This window comes from Tursiops truncatus, chromosome 13 (assembly GCF_011762595.2).
Source record: "Tursiops truncatus isolate mTurTru1 chromosome 13, mTurTru1.mat.Y, whole genome shotgun sequence".
Lineage (NCBI taxonomy): Eukaryota > Metazoa > Chordata > Mammalia > Artiodactyla > Delphinidae > Tursiops > Tursiops truncatus.
In genome coordinates this window covers 8,235,645-8,249,191 of record NC_047046.1, presented here as the reverse complement: position 1 = coordinate 8,249,191, position 13,547 = coordinate 8,235,645, and the positions used below count along the sequence as shown (strand labels likewise).

Here is a 13,547-nt window from a genome sequence, read left to right as displayed (position 1 = left end):
GCCCCCCCCCCACTCCGTGATGACGTCTCACACCTGGGGTGTTGCAGATTTGAGCCACAGGTCTCAGTCACCCCCGACTGTCTTATCGGCATGTGACATCCCCAAGTGGCTGGGGCCTGCAGGCCTGGCAAAGAATGCAGCCCGAACAAAAATAAACCTGCCACATTCTTTGGCAGCCCCCTGCCCCTTCCCGCTCTCCAGCCATCCATCCTCACAGCAGAGCCTGCCAGCGAAGGCCGAGAGAGGGAGAGCAGGGTGGAGGAAGTACTGCTGCAGTCCAACCCTGAGAAAGAGAGGGAGAGGGGAAGAGAGGAAGAGAAAGAGAGAGAGAGATCACCTTATATGGGAACGTGCGCAGACAATATGTGGCAATGGCTTAGAGGGCAGCAGAGGTCAGATACCAGACAGATGGAAGAAATTAAACATGGGACAGAGAGTGTTCCTGGGCCCTGAAAACAGCTCTTGTTTCACAGCGAGTTCGCACAAAACCTGGCCCGTTTTCCTTTTTAGCCTAGGCCAAGCAAGATTTGCGTCCTAAACGCTACATGACTTTGAATCAGGCCCCTGACTCTGGCTGGCCGAGGTCTCAATCCTCTCAAGTCATTTCTCTGACGAACAAAATTCCTCTTTGCAAAAAAAAAAAAAAAAAAAGACGGGGCCTGTTTCCCAAGAGTTTCCAATACCTCTCCAAAGCACATAAATTTGCTGTTAGTGAGTAAATACCCCTTCATTTCGCATTCATTCATTCATTCAACAAATATTGAGGACCAATTATACCCCATGCACTGAGCCAGGGTCTGGAAAGACAGTGTTGTTGTTGATGATGATGATGATGATGATGATGATAATAGTCGTAATAATAATAATAATAGTTACCATGTGTTGATTTGCACTCATCTGGTAATGTTTCAGTTCATAATAATTTACTTAGTACCTTCCATGTTCTAGTCATTGGTGATACTGAATGTTGACCTAGAATCATCTGGTCCCTGCCCTTGTGGAGTTTACAAGGGAGTGGGGGAGTAGAAGTGACAGATATTGAACAAGTGATCCCCCTGGATCCTCACAACAGTTTTTTGAGTTAGTTACCATTACCATCTCCATTTTATACGGGGTTTTTCAGCTTCAGCGTTACGGACATTTTGGGTTGGATCATTCTGTGCTGTGTGTGTGTGTGTGTGTGTGTGTGTGTGTGTGTGTGTGTGTTTGGGAGCGGCTCTGTGCACTGTAGGATATTTTGCAATATCCCTGGCCTCCACCCACTAGGCATCAGTAGCAATAACCAACACCCTCAGTTCCTCCAGTTGTAACAACCAAAAAATGCCTCTAGACGTTGCCAAATGTCCCTGGGGGACAAAATTGCTTCTGGTTGAGAATCACTTTTTTCAACAGATGAGGAAGTAGGAGGGGTTATAAAACTTCCTTAAGGTCATACCACTGGCATGTAGGGCTCACACCTCCGTCATTTTGATTCCAAACCCCACGGGCCTAACCATTACAGTGTGAAAACCTGTATCCTTGACAACAGATGACTCTGGGTTTGGATGATTGTAGACCTCACTAGCTCATTTCACAAAATGGAAGTCATCTGTGTTAGTTCAGATCCTCTGAGAAGCAGATACCACGTTGAGCACAAATTTGCAGATTTACTGAGGATTTATTTATTTATGCCTATGAGGGATAAAGGGCAAGGGAGTGAGAATAGGCAAGAGACTGTTCAGACTGTGATGCTGGTCTGATACCTTGGAAGGAGAGGGGGACAGAAGGATTGGGTAGGAAGAGCCTTGGACAGCAGCACAGTTCTAAGAAAGTTTTGGCCATGCTGATAGGGAGTTCCCCAGCCACAGTCAGCTGTGAGAGGGATTCCAAGTCGGGCAGCAATGGGGCTTCACTAGCACTCCCAGTGTGCTCTGTTATTGGCTGGGAGCAGCCCGGGGAGGTATGGCCTTGGCATGAGCTTGGTGGATCCAGAGGGGTGGGAACTAGTGCTGTCAGTCAACCATGCTCTTCGAAGCAGACACTCAGGAAGGAGTTCTGAGTGGTGCACTCCAACCATGGCTGCCACATCATCAGAGAAGTGCTGCCCAGTAGTTACAGTCACCTTAAGACAAGGAGATAAAGGCACTGGAGATGCAGTGGGCAAAAAAGCCAGGTTGGCATCCTTTAAGCAAAAGGGTTCATTTTCCTTGCAATGTCTTAAACTTCTTAGTGAACTTTGAAGGCAGCTCTAACTTGGGTACCATCAGCAAGGAGGTAAAGAGTGCAGTCTTGAGGGTCTAGTTTGTAGTTTGTGAAAGTGGGCACTCTCTGAGCCTCAGTTTCCCCATGCATGTAATGGAGTTAACCTGCTTTATCTCATAGGGTTGATGTGAGGATTGAATGAATGTTCATGGAATTGCTTTTCAGAAGAAGATGGAGGTCCTCCTGCACAAACTTTCTGCCCATCCTTTGGTTTTGTAAGGACATCTCCCTGCTAGCCACCCTCTCATCCTTCCAACTAAGATTCATCTTGGCATATACCCAAGGGACAACAAACTAGCATCCCCAGGCTAAGTATGACAGATAGGCAAGTTGTGTTTGGCTCACAGAGCACTAAACAAACAAACAAGCAGAATGAACCAACATCTGAAAATCGAGATATTTCAGGATGAGGCCAATCAAAACCAGTGAGACTCAATTGCATTTGTTGGGACTGTCTGGATTTCTGGAAATCTGGATATACTATGTGGAACCTTGGCTTAAGCTGAGAAGAGGCTTCCTGCTTCAGATGGGACATGCACTGACCTGTTTGCCACAGTTCCCCCTGCTCCCTAACATGTGTGATCCGGAAGCCACTGTCAGTTGCTGATTATCGTCACGTTTGTGCTGCCGTTCTTCCTAGAATAACATTCCTTTGTCTCGTGTACCTATTGAAGGGGAACGTGTAGACCAGGAAGCCTATGTTCTTTCTTGTATCTGCTCCTACTTCACTCACTTAGACCATCTCCTGGTGCCTGTAGCATCCAAGTTTACCTTTAAGCTTGCCATCCTTTTAAGCCCTTCTGGAATCTTCTTCCTAAAATTATCCCTGCAATTTCATAAGAAATCTCTACATTACACCTAGAATCTTCCCCCACCACTGACTCCTTCCTCTAGCCTTCCCACTATGCACCAGTCTTCTTCTCCACACCCACCTCCCCTGCCTTGTTCCTGGGACATTGCCTTCCTCTCATGGGAAGGCCACCCTCATACCCTCTTTCCTCATTCAAATTGACTTCAAGACCCAGGTCAACCCCCGCCCCGATTCAACCATGCCGGGCTACAATGAAATTGTTCTGGGAACTCCTAGTACAGTGAGAATCTGAACCACACACACCAGCACTCAGCTCCATAGCTGTTGAATGAATGAATGAGGGGATAATCTACATGAGTTGCAATAATTAGAAAGCAGGGTCAAGATTAGGACAAAATAAACAAAAATGTTAGTGGGAGCTATTTTGATAGGTTATGGGTGATTCTGGCTTTTCTTTATTCCTTTTAGTTTTTCCTACAATTGAGAAAAAAAGATAATAGTGAAAAGGAAGTAATGTGAGTCTGGTTTAAACATCTAGACTATAAGCAAGGTGAGGGCAAGGACCAAGTGTTAATTCTAATATATCCTCCTAACTCCCAGCAGCAGGGCACACACAGTGAGCTAGGGAGAGCTCCCTGGGAGCTAAATTAACAGCACCAGGGCTTATAACAGAGACTGTCAATTCGCTTCTCGAAAGCTTCTTAGTGAAGATGTCCCCCTTTCCTCTTTCAGACTCTCCAAACCCCAATTTTGTGTGGTGTCCTCTGCCTCTTCTTCACTGCCGTGTGCTTCATGGAAGAAGAGTCCAGTCCCAACCCCTGCACTGATCAGTCTAGCCCAGGGTTTCTCAACCTCAGTACTATTGACATTTTGGGCAGGATAATTCTGCTAATCTTGTTGAGTTGTTGTACGTGCCACCTTGGAGTTTACTTGTTATATGAAGTAAAATTTTCCTTAATGTTGAAGTGTTTAAGCTAATTTGAGTTGTGCCTTTCTGTTGCAGCATCTTAACCAACCCAGGGATGTCTTAAAGACATTGCACTCACATACAAATAAAACGACCATCAAAAACAGTGATGATCTGGGTGGTTGAGGGCAGATATCAGCATCTGGAGTTGGGGATAGGTGTGTCAATTAATAGTCCCTTTTTTTTTTTTTTTTTTTTTTTGCGGTACGCGGGCCTCCCACTGCTGTGGCCTCTCCCGTTGCGGAGCACAGGCTCCGCACGCGCAGGCCCAGCGGCCACGGCCCACGGGCCCAGTCGCTCCGCGGCACGCAGGATCGTCCTGGACCGGGGCACGAACCCGAGCCCCCTGCATCGGCAGGCGGACCCCCAACCACTGCGCCACCAGGGAAGCCCCTAATAGTCCCTTTTGAGTACCATTGCTGATCTAAAGCTATTCCAGTTCTACGTGAAATTTCTGATAACCTGTGCAGATGCTGAGACAGAGAGAGAGGAGTTTAATTTCTTTTGCAAAACAAGGAGCAATATCTGGACTCGAACCCACTATGTCCCATCATATGAAAACTGCTGCAAAACACCAAGTTCTGTAGTTGTTAAGCTAATATTCCTGGGAGTCTACCAAACAGCCTCTAAGATGGAGCTGATTAAGAAAATGCTAAGCCAAATGGCATAACCTCTAGAAGCCTCAGTTTTCTCATCTGTAAGCTGGGGAGAACAAGAGGAGAATCCCCTGGTATTGAGGATCAGAAAATACTTCATGAACCATAAAGAAGGTAATGTGTTATCAATACTAAGCAGACAAGACATACAGCAATGCTGTTCCTAAAATTGGAATGTTCTAAATTTAGGATGTGGTATGAACAAAATTATCTGTTGATTGTTTGTATGTAGTCTTGTTAAATTTCTTATGCTTCTGAGGTTCTGCTTTCTCATTTGTGTACTGGGGCAAGACCTCATTCTGACTGTGCGCTGAGGATAAAATAAGGCTCTTTGAAAAAGAGAAACATACTACTATCATTATTTCACCACAGTTTTCTTGCCCCGGGTCAGATGATAGCAACAGGGCAAACAAGACTTGCAGGCACGGACTCTACAGTGAATGTCGGCTCACCGCTACCCTCTACTGGTCATTAGCGGTGCACAGGTAGATACAGAGAAGAGAGGGTCCTTGGAGAGGGACCCCAGGAAACTGAGGCTCAGAGAGGGAAAGGGACTTGCTCGAGGGCATGGAGATAGTCTTGGACAGAACATTTGGGACTCCTGATTCTTAGCTTTTTCCAAAGGGAGAAAAATGAGAGCTGGAAACTCATTATGGCTTCACTCTTGCTAAGTTCTCACGAGCTTTTCTAGATAGTCTGATTGGGACTTTTCTCTCCTGTTCTTCCCTCACCACCCAAACTGCTTGGATTTCCCATCCTTTTCTTCATACCAAGGTGGCCACCATCGGCCCTGAGGCTAAGAGTCCTGTTGGGTGCTGGGTGCTTCACAAAAATGATCTCAGATCCTTACAACTGCTTTATAAGGTATGCCGGGAAACTAAAGCTCAGAGAGATTAAGACTCTTGCCCAAGGTCCAACAGCAAGTAAGCACAGGAACCAGGATCTCAACTCTCACCTGAGACCCCAAAGCCCACATTCTACCTGCCACCAAAACACAAAACAAAGCAAAACATCATGGCAACTTGTGTTGAAGACATGATTAAAGGTAATCTTGTGGTTTTTTTAATGCCCCAAATGGCATTTGCTGGGCAGACATATGATGAAGCAACAAAAGAGGGAAATTTTTTGAGCACTACCACATACCAGTGACACTCATATATATTATCTGTCAATTCTCCAATGACACATATATGATCTTGAATTCTGTCAACAATATTGAGTCACAAATGAGGAAATTGAGTTAAAAGAGATTAAGAAATTTGCCTAAAGTCACTTGGTGAAAGCTGGCATTCAGACTCTAATCCTCCTGCTTGGTGTTAGTATATAAACAAATTATGCTCTTAGAAGCATAAATAGAGGAGAGTATATGGTAGCCTGTGTCAGGCTAGACTGCAGGCCTCCCCGCCACAAAACCCCTCAGGCTCTCCTATAAACCATTTTCTTCCTGGAGACCTCAGGATTTGAAGTCCTCCTGATCTGAGTTCAAACCCCTTTCCTTTTTTTTTTTTTTTTGAATTTTATTTTATTTATTTTTTCATACAGCAGGTTCTTACTAGTCATCCATTTTATACACATCAGTGTATACATGTCAATCCCAATCTCCCAATTCATCCCCCCCCACCACCCCCCGCCACTTTCCCCACTTGGTGTCCATACATTTGTTCTCTACATCTGTGTCTCTATTTCTGCCCTGCAAACCGGTTCATCTGTACCATTTTTCTAGGTTCCACATATATGCATTAACATACGATATTTGTTTCTCTCTTTCTGACTTACTTTACTCTGTATGACAGTCTCTAGATCCATCCACGTCTCTACAAATGACCCAATTTTGTTCCTTTTTATGGCTGAGTAATATTCCATTGTATACATGTACCACATCTTCTTTATCCATTCGTCTGTTGATGGGCATTTAGGTTGCTTCCATGACCTGGCTATTGTAAATAGTGCTGCAATGAACATTGGGGTGCATGTGTCTTTTTGGATTATGGTCAAATCCATTTCTGAGCCCTACTATGTGCCAGGCCCTGGCTGGGTATATATTTAATTTAATTCTTGAGAGAACACTGCGAGGTAGATAGCAATTACTATCCCTATTTTACAGGTGAGCAGATTGAAGCTCTGAGAAGTACAGTTGACTGTTGAAAAACATGGGTTTGAACTGCCTTGATGCACTTCCACAAAGATTTTTTTCAATAGTAAATACTACAGTACTTCATGATGCATAGTTGATTGAATCTGCAGATGTGGACAAACCACAGATACGGAGGGTTGACTCTGTATATACTCGGATTTTCAACTACGAGGACAGTCGATGCCCCTAACCCCTGTGTTGTTGAAGGGTCAACTGTATCTTGCTCAAGTATGTGGGCGAGCCCAGGTGTTGATAATTTGCCAATATTCTATGTGATATTTTCTTCATGGTCTTATTCTTCCCCATTAGCATACAGGAAAATAGAGTTAAAGACAAGTGAAAATGACTTGCCTCAGGGCCTTTGCACTTACTGTTCCCTCTGCGTGCAGTGCTCTTCCCAGACATCCTGGTGGCTTGCTCCCTCATCCTCCTAAGGTCTTCACTTAACAATCATCTTCTGGGACTTCCCTGGTGGCGCAGTGGTTAAGAATCTGCCTGCCAATGCAGGGGACACAGGTTCGAGCCCTGGTCCGGGAAGATCCCACATGCCGCGGAGCAACTAAACCCGTGCACCACAACTACTGAGCCTGCGCTCTAGAGCCCACGAGCCACAACTACTGAAGCCCACGTGCCCTAGTACCCGTGCTCCACAACAAGAGAAGCCACCACAGTGAGAAGCCCGCGCACCACAACGAAGAGTAGCCCCTGCTCACCGCAACTAGAGAAAGCCCACACGCAGCAACGAAGACCCAACACAGCCAAAAATAAAAACAAATAAATTAATTAATTTAAAAAGAATGTGATATAGCCACTCAATGGAATATTACTCGGCCACAAAACGGAATGAGCTACTGATGCACTCTAAAATATGGATGAACCTTGAAAACATTACACTAAATGAAAGAAGCCAGTCACTAAAGACCACGTAGTGTATGATTCCATTTATGCGAAATGTCCGTAATAGGTAAATCCATGAAGACAGAAAGAAAACTGGTGGTTACAAGGGGCTGGTAAATCCATAGAGACAGAAGGTAGATTGACAGTTGCCAGGGGCAGCGGGGGAGGAGGGAATGGAGAGTGACTGCTTAGTGGGTAAGGGTTTTCCTTTTGGGGTGATGAAAATGTTTTGGAACTAGATAGAGATGGTGGTTGCACAACACTGAGAATGTACTAAATGCCACTGAATTCTATACTTTAAAATGGTTAATTTTATGCTGTGTGAAGCTCACCTCAATTTTACCAAAAAGTTCAACCCTAAGCACATCTTATCTTCCTTCCCTGTTTGATTTTTCTCGATAGAGCACATGGCCCTCTCACATACTATATATTAGTATCTATTGTTCATCCTGTTTCTTTAGAATATAAACACCAAGAGGGTAGGGATTTTGATCTCTTTAGTTATCTCACCCCAAAGAGTCCCTGGCACTCTGTAGGTATTCGTTGCATAAATGAATTAGAAAAAGTGTGGTGATGAACCAGAGTCCCGCCCCACCAACCCACCCCGCTCTCTAATTCTAACGGGCTCTTGATCCTCAAGCAAATTAACAGTAATCTTCAGTATGGGCTCATTTTTTCCTCCTTTTCCTAAAGAGCTAAATCCATAGGCTCTCAGCTCAGCTCTTTAAACCCTTCTCTGCAGAGAGTCTGAGAGAAGAGAGGCAGGAGAGGAGACAACGAATCCATCACTATGTGGAGAAACACTGTCCACTCTGCCGCTCTGTGGCTGCCCGCAGCAGTTGATTGTAACCCCAAACTGATGCTGTGAGGCCATCTTGTCCCTCAGCCAGGAGGACATCATTCCCAGCTGCTGCACAGGTGGCTCTTCAGGAGGGATATTTACAGGAACGAGTCAATAACCATTTATGAACAGCCATTCTGACACAGCTGTATACCAGGCACTTGGCCGAGTTACAAATGTAAGATATAATCATTCATTTGATCATTCATTCACTTATGTGGTTATCAAACATTCATTGAGCACCTACCATGGGTCTTACATTATGGCCCTTGATTTCAGTTTACAATTGAATTTACAGCCAAGGCACCAACACAGTATAGACCAGAGTTTCTCAGCCTTGGCACTATTGACATTTTAGACCAGACAGTTCTTTGCTGTGGGCGTTGATCTGTGTATTGTCGGATGTTTAGCAGCATCTCTGGCCATTAGATGCCAGTAGCACTCCCTCGATCATGACAACGAAAAATGTCTCCAGACATTGCCAAATGTCCCCTGGGGGTGAACAATCACCCCTGTAATGAACCACTGGTTTAGATGAGTATTTTTTCCCCAAACCCAGATAAACCACAATTATCAGAGAGAAGAAAAACACATTTAAAATTATTTTTGCTGTTCAATCTTTCCTCTCTGTCTCTTTCTGTCTCTCTCTATTTCTTTCTGTGTCTCTGTCTCTTTCTCTATCTCTCTGTCTCTGTCATTCTCTGTCTCTGTCTCTTTGTCTCTGTCTCTCTGTTTCTCTCTATGTATATACATATATGTATATATTCTTTCTTTTGCTAGTTAAATTGGAAAGGGAGAGCATAACAGCTAACATCTGTAAAGGGCATATAGTGTTAACTTTATTATAATAATAATTATTATGAACCTGCACCATTCAACACTTTAAGTCCCTTATCTCGATTACTCTCACAACCACCCTATGAAGAAGATGCCATCAATGCCCATTTTACAGATGAAGAAATTGAGGTTCAGAGGTGTTAATCAACTTGTCTAAGGCCACACTGAGAGTAATGGGCACAGCTAGTGTTCAAATCCAGTTCTGTATGATTCCAAAACACGAGCTTTTCACCACCACATTACATATTCCCAGCTCCTGGCACAGAGCCTTGCACATAGTAGGTGTTCAGTAAACATTTGTTGTCTGAATTAATAAACAAAGGGATGGGGAAAGGATTGTAAGAAAGGTCTGGAGAAGCATAGGCTCCTACTTTGGGGCCTGATGCTCAGGAGGGACATGTACTATTTTACTTCTTTCTATTATTCATCCATCCACCAGTCCATTGGTCTATCCATCAATCCATTCATTCATTCACCAAGCATTCCCTGAAAACGTGGGTTGTGCCTGCTACCTAGGTGGGATTCTGGTTTCAAGATACTTGAGGAGACATGACATGTGTTCAGAAATAATTGCAACCTCAGGTTCAAAGTGATAAGCCATATTATGAAGGTACACATAAAGGTTCTACTAGTCAAGACTCTTTTGGTTCAAAGTGATAGGAGGGTCTGCTTCAACTGGCTTAAGCAGAAAAGGGAAGTTACTCGCTCCTGAAACTAGTCAGGCCTTCTGGCATGGCTTGATCCAGATGTTCAAATAATGTCATCAGGAATCCCTCCATCATTTCCCTCTGGATTTCTGTGAGTTGACTTCATTCCCTGCTGCCAAATGGCCACCAATAATTTTAGGCCCATATCCTACCAGCTTAGCAACTCCAGCATAAAGAGAGCACCACTGTTTCAGTAATTTTAACCAAAGTTCCAAGATATATCAGACTGACCTGGCTCACATGTCCAGTCTTGAACAGAGCACAGTAGCAATGACGAAGTGTCTCAGACTGGTCCTGGATCCACTCCTGGGGCCTGTGGGTGGGGACAAAATCAACTGAGAATGTAGAAGGCATGGTTCTGTCAAAGGAAAACCAGAAGAGAAAATAAGGCCAGACAACAAAACCAACAGATGTCTACTTCAGGTATGATGGGGGTTCAAAGGAGAGAGCAGCCTCTTCTAGCTGGCAGATCAGGGAAGACTTTTTGGATCTTGTGGAGTCTGTGAGCTTTGATATCACCTAAGGAACCCAGAACAGGACACAGCCTAGGAACTGATTGGAGACTCCAATACTCCACACCCAAGACTTTGACTTTCAGACACCCCCGTCAGTGCCAAGATAGGGCCCATTCCCTTGGGAAAAACACAAATAGGTCATTATTTACCTGGGCAAATAAATTCTCTATAGAGCTCTTCCCAGGCTGGGCCATATTACATGCCTTATAGCTGTCCAGGTCCCCTATGAACACAAAGATTTCCTTCCGCATGTGGGAGAGGCTACTCATTCAGCTCCAGGTCAAAGGACCATTCCATTGGTACCAGTGGCAGGAACTCTTGCTTGTCTTTCAATATCCATTCTCCTTTCTCAAGAAAAGTAAGAAAACTCCTGATCCAATTTTAAGCAAGCAACATGGTCAAACAGAATAAGGACTACATTTCCCACCTCTTGTTGCAGGTAGGTGTGGTCACGTGACTAAGTTCTGACCAATGAGCTGCAAGTGGCAGTGACAGGCCACGCCCTTGAAGGGAGGAACATGCCCTTTCTTTCTCCTTTCCTCCTTCTTCCATCCTTCTATTTGGAATTTGATCCTGATGGGGAGCCATTTTTGACCATGCTGATGAGGGCAACACCCTAGAGATGGGTCCCTGATGAATTCATTGCTCAGAACCGCCATACCAGCCCTGGACCATTTTCATCCACACTGCATGTGAGAAAGAAATCAATTTCTACCTTATTTAGGCTACTGTTATTTGGGGTCTCTATTGCATGCAGTTGAGCTCTGTATCCTAACTGATATAGTGCCTGTATCTGGACATTTCCAATGACCTTTGGGCAGAGAAGGGAAAAAAATAAGGATGTACGTCCTTGATAAATGCTAGTATGAGACTGCACTACCTCATTTAATCACCAGGACACCATAAGGTAGGTATTACCATCCCCTTTTACAGATGGGGAAAATGAGGCTCAGGGAGGTTAAATAACTTTCTTCAGATCACATAGAAGTGGCAGAGTTGCAATATATGCTCAGAACCACCTATTCAAATTAGCTCCAGAAAATGATTTTCATATTAAAGACATAGTTCTCATGGAATCTCCTACAAAATCTATAGCTTTAGGAAGGGCAAGAATCAGGGTGATTCCAGGGACCACATCAGTTAGAGCTGGAGGACTTTCACCCTAGAGCTCCTCCTTTTACTTGATTCCCTTAATGCCTTTGTCTCTTAATTTAAATTCTTTTTTTAAAAAATATTTATTTATTTATTTGGCTGTGCCAGGTCTTAGCTGCAGCATGGGGGATCTTTTAGTTGTGGCATGCGGGATCTTTAATTGTGGCACACGGGCTCTTTAGTTGCGGTGTGTGAACACTTAGTTGTGGCCTGTGGGATCTAGTTCCCTGACCAGGGATTGAACCGGGGTCCCCTGCATTGGGAGCGTGGAGTCTTAGCCACTGGACCACCAGGGAAGTCCCTTAATTTATATTCTTTTTTTAAAAATTAATTTAGTTATTTATTGTGGCTGTGTTGGGTCTTTGTCGCTGCAATCAGGCTTTCTCTAGTTGTGGCGAGTGGGGGCTACTCTTTGTTGTGGTGCGCGGGCTTCTCATTGCAGTGGCTTCTCTTGTTGTGGAGCACAGGCTCTAGGTGTGTGGGCTCCAGTAGTTGTGGCACGCGGGCTCAGTAGTTGTGGCTCACGGGCTTAGTTGCTCCATGGCATGTGGGATCTTCCCAGACCAGAGCTCCAGCCCATGTCCCCCTGCATTGGCAGGTGGATTCTTAACCACTGCACCACCAGGGAAGCCTCTTAATTTGTATTCTTGATAGAGAGATCCCAATTGGTCACTGGCCAGCCACTGTGCTGACTCTGCTTGGCAGTTACCCATCCTGGTCCAATCAGCCCTGGTTAGGGATATGAAGGCCTGCTGATTTCAGGTTGAGCTAGAAGAAGTTAGGCATGGCAGAAAAATTTATAATCTCTGCTAAAATTCAATCTTTGAATATTGGGTTATTGAACCTGGGCATAGAGCAACCACTCTCCTTGTCTTCTAGGAGCTTATATCCTCTTATTATTATTGTTACTATAATTAATAACATATCACTATTAATGAAAAGCTGCAATTCGCTGAACACTATTATGTACCAGCCATGGTGCTTTTAATGAGTAATCTCATGTAATTCCTTTAAAGAAAATCAGTCAATCAGAAACCTTTCATCATGTATGGCAACACAGGGACATTTGGGATTTAAGAGGTGTGCTTTGGGAAAAGAAGTATAATTATTCCATTTTCACTTAATTGGAGAAACTAAGTGGTAGGTGCAGTTGTAAAGGAAGGCAAGCTCCTGGGCAGGCAGATGGTAAGTAGGAGGCTGTTCAGGCATAAGGGAAATGGGGGTGGGAATGAAAAAGAGACAGACAAGGGAAATTAAGTTTGACTGGATAAAATGGACAGTGAGAGTTTTGATAAGAGCAATGAAATGGGCAGGGAGAAGTACAGAGGTCTTCAAATCATGGACTCTCTCACCACGCCCTCCCTCTTCCACCAGAAGAGAACTCGGGTGCTCTCCCCACCTCTTCTTCCTGGGGCCTCCAGAGACCCTGAGCTCAGCCTGCTGGCCTGCCCCTCAGCTAGGGGCCTCACTTCCTGTTTGCTGTAACTGCTCTATTCCATGTCACCATCTCCATGTGTCCAGATCCAGCCTGGTGGCCTGATCCCTGTTCCTATCCATTCCATTGGCTTCTCCATTTGGCTTGGAACTCTTGAGCTAGACTGAGACTATGCTGATGAATGCCACATGACTGGCTCCACAAAAAGGGTGGAAGTAAGTCAACATCTTTGACGTGAAGATGCTGTCATTTTGACAGGGGCCAAGAGAATGAGACTATTTTAGTTAAACTTGTTTGATGGTGAGGCATAAATACTCAGTCACACTATGTCACTGTGATATAATAAGAATATAT

At 44.5% G+C, this 13,547-nt stretch overlaps 1 protein-coding gene across 3 annotated transcripts in view; it reads right to left on the bottom strand.

Annotated features, from left to right (window-relative positions):
• IFT81 (intraflagellar transport 81) overlaps positions 1-13,547 on the bottom strand; it is a 144,476-nt gene that overhangs the window by 93,584 nt on the left and 37,345 nt on the right. For 2 of the 3 annotated variants that reach the window (XM_073790066.1, XM_073790067.1), the window contains exon 1: positions 10,323-11,265. The gene's annotated coding sequence lies outside the window, so the exon portion shown is untranslated. Of the gene's footprint in view, positions 1-10,322; positions 11,266-13,547 lie in introns of those variants that run through there. The other variant, XM_073790065.1, reaches the window with a different exon arrangement.